This window comes from Anomalospiza imberbis (assembly GCF_031753505.1).
Source record: "Anomalospiza imberbis isolate Cuckoo-Finch-1a 21T00152 chromosome W unlocalized genomic scaffold, ASM3175350v1 scaffold_31, whole genome shotgun sequence".
NCBI lineage: Eukaryota > Metazoa > Chordata > Aves > Passeriformes > Viduidae > Anomalospiza > Anomalospiza imberbis.
In genome coordinates, this window is record NW_027099315.1 from 3,956,088 (window position 1) to 3,964,199 (window position 8,112).

General features: G+C 42.4%; 1 long non-coding RNA gene across 1 annotated transcript; it reads left to right on the forward strand.

Annotated features, from left to right (window-relative positions):
- Positions 1-3,953: 3,953 nt before the first annotated feature.
- On the forward strand, positions 3,954-5,696 carry LOC137465551 (uncharacterized). The gene is made up of 2 exons (XR_010994691.1): positions 3,954-4,148; positions 5,385-5,696. It is a non-coding gene; the product is annotated as an uncharacterized lncRNA (long non-coding RNA).
- The last annotated feature ends 2,416 nt before the right edge of the window (positions 5,697-8,112 follow it).

The following is an 8,112-nucleotide window of genomic DNA, read 5'->3' on the forward strand; positions in this document are numbered from 1 at the left end:
TCGGCGTCTATTTTGTGCTCTTCTGGAAATCAGGCCCTTTGGTGCTCAGGCTGGGTCGATGCCAGGTGGTTGATGGTCCGAGCTCAAGTCCTCCGGGCTTGTGGCCCCTCAGACTGCCCATCCAAAGGGATGCCAGTTATGTCGGGATCTGTGATATTTAGATGCTCCTGAGACTGTAGAAAGTCTCTGTCTTTCAGCCCGGCTGCCAAAGAAGGAGTCGTGATTCATCTGTGCTGGTTTTCAAGGTTGTTTTCTTCTTCTTATCTAAAATATTTTCTCTCTGACCTGCAGCAGTTCTGTCTTGCAGGACAGCGTGCAGGGCTCTGCCCCACAGTAGGATGTTACAAACATTATATATTAGAAACTATGTGTGCTATATTTACAATAATGTGCCAATATCTATCACCCATGTTGAACAGTGTGTCCCCAGCCTAAACCAATAGAAAAATGGCAATACCACAGTGAAACATGGAGGGCATGAAGAAGAAGAAAAAGCACAAGGAGCGCTCAGTTTCCTCCATCTTGCCTTCTTTGAACCCCTTATCTAGAATCCTAAAATTCTACTTTTGCAGCCGTGTCACACTAATTACTACTTATATCAAACACTCAGAGCTTGTAATTCATCCTGTAAGATTGAAAAATCTTTTCCATGGACAGAGATCAGAGACAGTGTCTCTCAGGGCTCTGTACAGGGGGGTTCCTGACCCCCTTCCAGGGTCCCAGACCTTCCAGGCCAGCCAGAGGGATGCTCTGGATTCCCACAGCCTACCAGGACCTACTCTGGGCAGCAGCCTTTCCCAGTGCTGGAGGGACTGGTAACAGAGTGACCACCCACCAGAGAGATTTTCTGAATTTGTCTTGTCTTCAGAGCAGCGAATGAGTTTTGTCATCTGGTATTGTTCATTTTTTGTGCTGGGGAGTGCTTTGCCTGTTTAAATAAACAGTTTTTTTTCCACTTCTGTCTAAGGAAATTTTTCCCGAATCAGTTGCGGGGAGGGTCCCTGTGGGTTTGCTTTCTGGGGGGGGCCCTTTTGGAGGTTTTCTCCCAAATTTGCCCTAAACCAAGACAAATGTCTATAACATGATTATGTTATGGTAAGGGAAGCAACTGGCCAATCTGAAAAAGCATATTTTTACAAACTATCAAAATATAAACTTAGAAAACAAGTGGACATTTATAGGTTTGTGTAGCAGTTAAAAGCAAAAGATGGGGAGATTATTTTGGAGGTAAAGGAAAATAATGGATCAGGTATCTCCTGAGGTGTGGGCTTCTAACATACCAGGGAGAACAAAAAATGCACCCCTAGTGCAAGTTAAGCTTAAAGAAATGAAACAACCAGTTAGAGTTAAACAATAGCCCTTAAAGAAGGAAGACAGAGAAGAGATTAGCCCAGTGATTAATTTTTTTTTACAGATAGGGCTATTAAAAGAGTGTCAGTCGGAGTTCAATACTCCTATTTTACCCGTTAAAAAGCCTGATGGATCATACCGAATAGTACAAGATTTAAGAGCTGTTAATAAGATAACTGAGGATTTATACCCAGTGGTTCCAACCCCTACACTTTGTTAACCTGTTTAACACCTGAATTAACCTAGTTTACCATTTTAGATTTGAAGGGTGCCTTCTTTTGCCTCCCTCTCCATGAAGCCAGCCAGAAAATTTTTTCCTTCGAATGGGAGAATCCCAAGAGTGGGCGTAAGACTCAGCTCATATGGCCGGTATTAATAACAGCCCCAGGATATTCAGAGAGCATTCTACAGGAGATCTAGAGTCCCCAGAAGCTCCATCAGAGGAAGGACAGCTGCTGCAGTATGTAGACAGCCTCCGGATAACTACCCGAACCCAAGAGGCATATGTGGACTGGACGGTAAGCCTCCTGAACTTTTTGGGTTTGCAAAAGTATAGAGTATCTCAGAAAAAGGCTGAAGTAGCAAAACAGTCATATACCTGTGTTATAAGGTCAGTGTTGGACAAAGACTCTAAGGCAAAACTACAAGGAAGCAATATGCCAAACTCCAAAATCCCAGACAATAAAGGACTGCAAGTTTATAATTATGAACTGTTAGTTAAACCCCTGTATGCTCTGATCACGGAAGGAAACCGAGATCTCCAATGGACGAAAGAAGCAACACAAGCCTTCGGCCAACTGAAGAAGGCCCTTATGTCAGCTCCAGCCCTAGGACTTCCAGATGTGAGCAAACCATTCTTTTTGTTTTCTCACGAAAAGCAGGGAATTGCTATGGGAATACTAGCACAAGATCTGGGCCCGTACCACAGGGCAGTCACCTACCTCTCAAAGCAGCTGGATGCAGGGGCTAGGGGATGGCCAGGATGCCTCAGAGCTGTTGCGGCAGTGGCAGTGAACATCCAGGAAGCATGCAAGTTCACTCTGAGCCAGAAGATGACTGTGGTAGTGTCCCACACAGTGTCTGCTGTGCTGGAAATAAAAGGGGGGACACTGGCTCTCCCCACAGAGATTCTTGAAATACCAAGCCATAATGGTGGAACAAGATGATGTAGAAATTGTGGTAACTAACATTATGAACCCAGCTTCTTTCCTCGGTGGCAATATGGGTGAACCAGTGATCCATGATTGCCTGGAGACTATCGAAGCTACCTACTCCAATTGCCGAGATCTGAAGGACACCCCTCTTGAGGACACTGAGACCTGGCTTACTGATGGAAGCAGCTACGTCATCAGCGGAAAAAGGCATGCTGGGTATGCAGTTACTACAAGCCGAGAAGTAACAGAGTCTGGATCATTACCAGCTAACACCTCGGCACAGAAGGCTGAAATAATTGCCTTAACCTGGGCTTTAGAGCTGGCAAAAGGAAAGAAAATCAGTATTTACACAGACTTGAGGTACGCATTTGGGGTAATCCATGCACATGGGGCCATCTGGAAGGAAAGAGGACTGTTGAACTCACAAGGAAAAAGCATTAAACATGCACAAGTGATAATAAAACTGTTGGAGGCAGTCCAGCTACCTGAAAAGGTAGCCATCATGCACATCAAGGCACACTAAAAAGTGAGCTCTGAATTGGAGGAAGGAAATGAGCTGGCAGACAGAAAGGCAAAAGTAGCAGCTAAAGGTTATGTGGATGTTCTCAGTTCAGTCAGAGAGAAAAGAGAGAGATATCTCCCAGGCCTAGCCTGGGAAAGTTAGGAGAAGGAATGAAAACAATTATTATCTCTCTTGCTGTTCATGTTGTTTATAGATATGTTCTACCACAGTGTGCTATTCATAGTGCACCAATGATGTGAAAGGTTTTCACTTTGAGACCAATCATATTTCACTTTAGCTATCCTGGTTACAAAGGGACGCTACTTCCTGCTAATAAACATTATTCTTCTTTTGCCTTCTGAACCGTGTGAGTCTTTTCGTCCATCCCTGCCTCAACAGTGTCAAGGTGAGGTAATTGTTGAGACAGTTGAGGCAGCCTTAATCCCAGATGGACAAATTTCTATTGAAGGTAAGCCAAGGTATAGTAAAAAAGAAAAAAGGCTTATTGAGAAAGAAAATGGAAGTTTTAATCAAGAGGGGTGGGCTGTTACAGATGAAGGGAAAGGAAGGCTTGTGATCCCCTCTTATATGCTATGGTCATTAGTGAAAGATGAACATGAGAAAACACATTGGGGAATAAATGCCTTGTATAATTACTTGAAAGACAGAATTCTAGCCAGAAACTTGCAAAGTACAGTGATTCAGGTGACTCGCCAATGTAGCCTTTGCCTCCAAACTAATCCCAAAAATATTCCTAAACCAAAGCTTGAGCAAATTAAGAGAGGATATGAACCTGGGCAACAATGGCAAATTGATTTTTCAGAACTGCCCAGGAGAGGGGGGTATCGATACCTGTTGGTGTTAATAGATACCTTTTCAAGGTGGCCAGAAACTTTCCCTACTAGAACTGCCAAAGTGCAGGAGGTAATCAAAGCATTGTTATGAACCAGTACATAATGTACAGCCTGGGGATTAGGTATATGTTAAGTCTTTTGCAGAGAAGACTCTGGAACCACAGTGGGAGGGACCATTCCAAGTGCTCGTTACCACCTTTACTGCAATCAAGATTAAGGAACAACACACCTGGATCCATCATTCCTGAGTGAAGAAGGTTCCTGAGGGACTTTGGAAAGTTATACTGGGTGACAACAAACTGAAATTAAAACTTTATCGGGAAAATAAGAGTGTGGGTGAAATTATAAGCATAGTGTAATAATTCCCCGAAGAATAGAAAGGCTTGTAGTTGTAATAGATAATCAAGTAGGTGTAGCCTGAAGAGTTGTGGCATTTATGATTATTGCTATAGGCACAGCTAATACAGCACCACTTACATATAATGTGACTGGTATATATAAGTGCCAAGGGAAAGCCTCTGGGTCAAATGCTAAAAATTACGAATGCAACTGTGTGAGAAGGGAGAAATGCTTGGGGATGTGAATATGTGTTTGTCCAGGATGGATTTCATGAATCTCATCAAGAATCCTAAATACTGTGACAAATGCTTAACTAACTGCTCTGAGTTTAGACTCTGGATACAGAACAAAGTATTTGTCACTTTGAAATGCATCCCATTAACCAGACAACCTTGCTTGTGTATACAGAGCAAGGTTGTGTCTGCCTCAGAACAGCATGCTCCACTATAATGATAGATGTGATCACTGTGAATGAAACTCAAATTAACTTGTGCATTTGTAACTTTGTCAAAATTGAAGGATGTGATTTTTCCTATCAGACACCTGTCGTATCATACCAACATATAAAGGCAAATTTGATTACTGTCCAAGAAATATTGCCTGTGCCTATAGGGATGAACTTATCTTTGATTGAAACATCATGAAATAATGAGAATTCTTAAAGAAATTAAAGATGAAGGAAAGAAAACTTTGATTACAATACGCCATGACACAGAGACTATATGGAGAGTATTTAAAAGATTGGAAGAAGGCCCATCCCATCATTGGTGGGATGTGCTTTTTGGGTGGTCTCCAACGGCAACCATCTTACTCAATACCTTAGTTCATCCAATTATTGTTTTGCTTATCTTAGTTGGCATAAGTTTGGTTTTGTCTATTATAGTACTTGTTTGGAATTGGAGACTGTTGCAGCAAGTAGAAGCTTTAACTTCAATATCGAGAGCATATGGTACAGTTTTAAGAGACACCTACCAAGCAACTTTGCTACATGAAGAAGAATCTATATATTAGTAAAAGAATTTACTAACCTTGAAGGAGTGGGGAATGAATCATGATTTGAAAGGGTTAAGATTTTAGCTGAGGGTTAGAACCAATTCATACTGAAGTTAGATACACCAACAATAGGTTAATGATTATTAGATGCTTAAGCTAAAGCTAATTGCTATATTATGAGCTCATTTGTAGAAAGAAGTGGAGCAAGTGAACCATTATAGGAACATATTGAAACGAGTAGAACAATGCCCAGCACCTGGATTCTATGTTAATCCATCATGAAGCAGGGGGCCTTGGATTGTGCCAGAGGGTCACAGAGACCTGATGAAGGCCTTCCTGACTTCATCCCTGGGACCACTGTCCCAATTAAAGACCACCGACCCAATTCAAGAGAAGAATTGCGCACACGTGAAGGACTAATAACCTCATTTTAATACAAAGTGGGGATGGGAGGTACTGGGGTTATGCATATGTATTATTTTGGGAAATAAATAGAAGGCAAAGGACCTTGTGCAGTGCAGTCATGCATTTCGGGAACGACCCCCCCCCCCCGTCCCCCCCGTAGGTGTAATAAACATACCAATTTCTAACTTTAACTAGTTAGAGAGTCTTTATCCTTGATTTTCGGTTTTAACGATTCATGAACTTACAGTATCAGGCTTAAGCTCCAATGTACATCAGGTCCAGGCCTGGTGCAGTACTTACTGGAGCCGGTTTTCTATGGGAATACAGCTGGAGAGCAGGACTGAGAGTACTGCTCAGCTCATAACCGACATAGATGTACTAACTCTGGTAGGCCACAAGCCTTGGCAACAAAAAGCAGAACCCTGAAGAAGGAAGCAAAAGATAATGGCATACTAGGTATTCTTTGTTTATGAGAAACCATGCAAGACTGCACATGCCTATGCGAGTCTGTGCAAAGCTATGATTAAGCAATGTTACTAGGAAACATAAATGTTGTGATTAGTGCTATTTTTAGCTATAGCTGAAAAGGTATATATACTGAGCTTTTTGAATCAAGAAATCAGCTTAATGCATGCAAACCATGGAGACACTGTCTCTTCAATCACTGACAGTTTTCCTACACACGGAATCAAGCTATAGTCATTCCCCACAATTATTCCAGGACTCACTCAGTCTCCCCCTTTCGCTTCATCCCTTCACCAGCTGATCCCCTCGCAGGGAGATGGGAATACGGCTAGAAGGATTCCACGCTCGCTTCGCAGGTCTGGACTGTCTAGTCTGCATCTCACACACACACCCCATTCATTGTCCTGGCATCCACGCCTCCCCCCGCACAATACTTACCAGTCTAGGTTTTTGTGCACAATTTAGGGTCTGATAGTTACAGTGGTTTCTTGGAGGAACCTTTTATTTCCCTTTTCTTTCTACTTTATGAGTGTCTTTTATCTGCTGAGTGTCAGACCTGAGGCTGCTGATAACACCAGGAGAAGCCGGTTGAGCCGCCAAACTCAGCAGGGTGTGCCCCTTGCTCGGGATCTCCTGGAGTCATGGAGACGAGGTGCTATCTCGGTGGAACCTCCAATTGTGAGAAACAAGGCTCACTCTTTAAAATTTTTTTAAATTTAATAAGGAATAAAAGGAACAGTAAACAGCGCTGTGTGCTTGGCAATCTCCCAGAGGCATGTCAGTTAACTTAAAACCATTTTCTTATATACTTTTCATTACATTGGTTAAATGCATATTCATGAGGATGATATATATTCAAACATTCCTTTGATTTTACATGTTCCAGGAATTCTTTTTGCTTGGTTTGACCCTTGACCTGTCTTCTTAAAGTATGTGCCAATACTACAGATAAAATTTATATATTTTATTTCCTCACAAGGCTCCCTGTTCTGTGGTTTGACAGTTACTGATTGCCTGAAGGGTCAGTGGTAAATTCTTCCTTAAATTCTTTTCTTTCAATGTTTATTTACCTGGTTCTTTTCAGTGTTATCTTATCATACCAATAAGATACTCCACAAGTACATTAAATCAACGTTAGCTATCTCACAAAATTATCTGAGTTATTCTTACCATTGTCTGTTAGTTACAAAAATAAAGGCATTAGCTGTTTCTGCAAAAGTTAACATTACAATGCACAACACATATTCTCAATTTTAATATTTTGTGAAAGCCTAAACTATAATATATGTTTATCACACTAATATATAAGCTACACAGGGCCAGGGCATTGGCCACAAAAGCTGACAAATTATACTATATTAAAGCAGTTAAAAGTGATTACAACTGTACTGTATCAAAATCCCTGTGATTAATAATAATTTGCAAAAGCCAATTCATAATAGCGAAAGCCAACAACTACATAGCTATTTATAACAGGCCTTATCTGTCTGGGGCTGTAAAAACACTGCCATCACCTCTGCCTTTGCTTTCACCTTTTCCTCATGCCTTCCTACATACACTTTCTAACCAGTTCATCCAGGGCTTATTCTGCCATTCCTCTAGCGCCCCCCTGTGGGTGCTTGTTCTCCCATAGCTCAAAATCGCTCATTTCTCCAGTGACAAACAAAACCCCTTCGTGTATCAGGCCAGGCTTTGGTGACTCATTGTCTCTTACACTATATACCACAGTGTATACCTTTATACAAAGTGTATACCAAAGCTCTACCTTTACACTGCACACCAAAGCCGCTCCCCATCCAGTCACAGTGTCTAGACATCCCCGCAGCACACCCATCTGGGCCCTTGGGCCACTCTTATGCCACCACAAGCTCTGTAAAGCACCAAGTGCTGGCACAGCTCAATGGACAGGCACAGCCAAAGGTGCTACAGGGACAAGCAGGGGGCTGGGGACGTCTTGCAACCTCATAGGGCCAAGGAGCCACTGCAGCCCCTGCCCGCGGGGCTGGCAGCATTGGGCACTGACCGGCACTGAGTCCTGGCTGTCTCACAG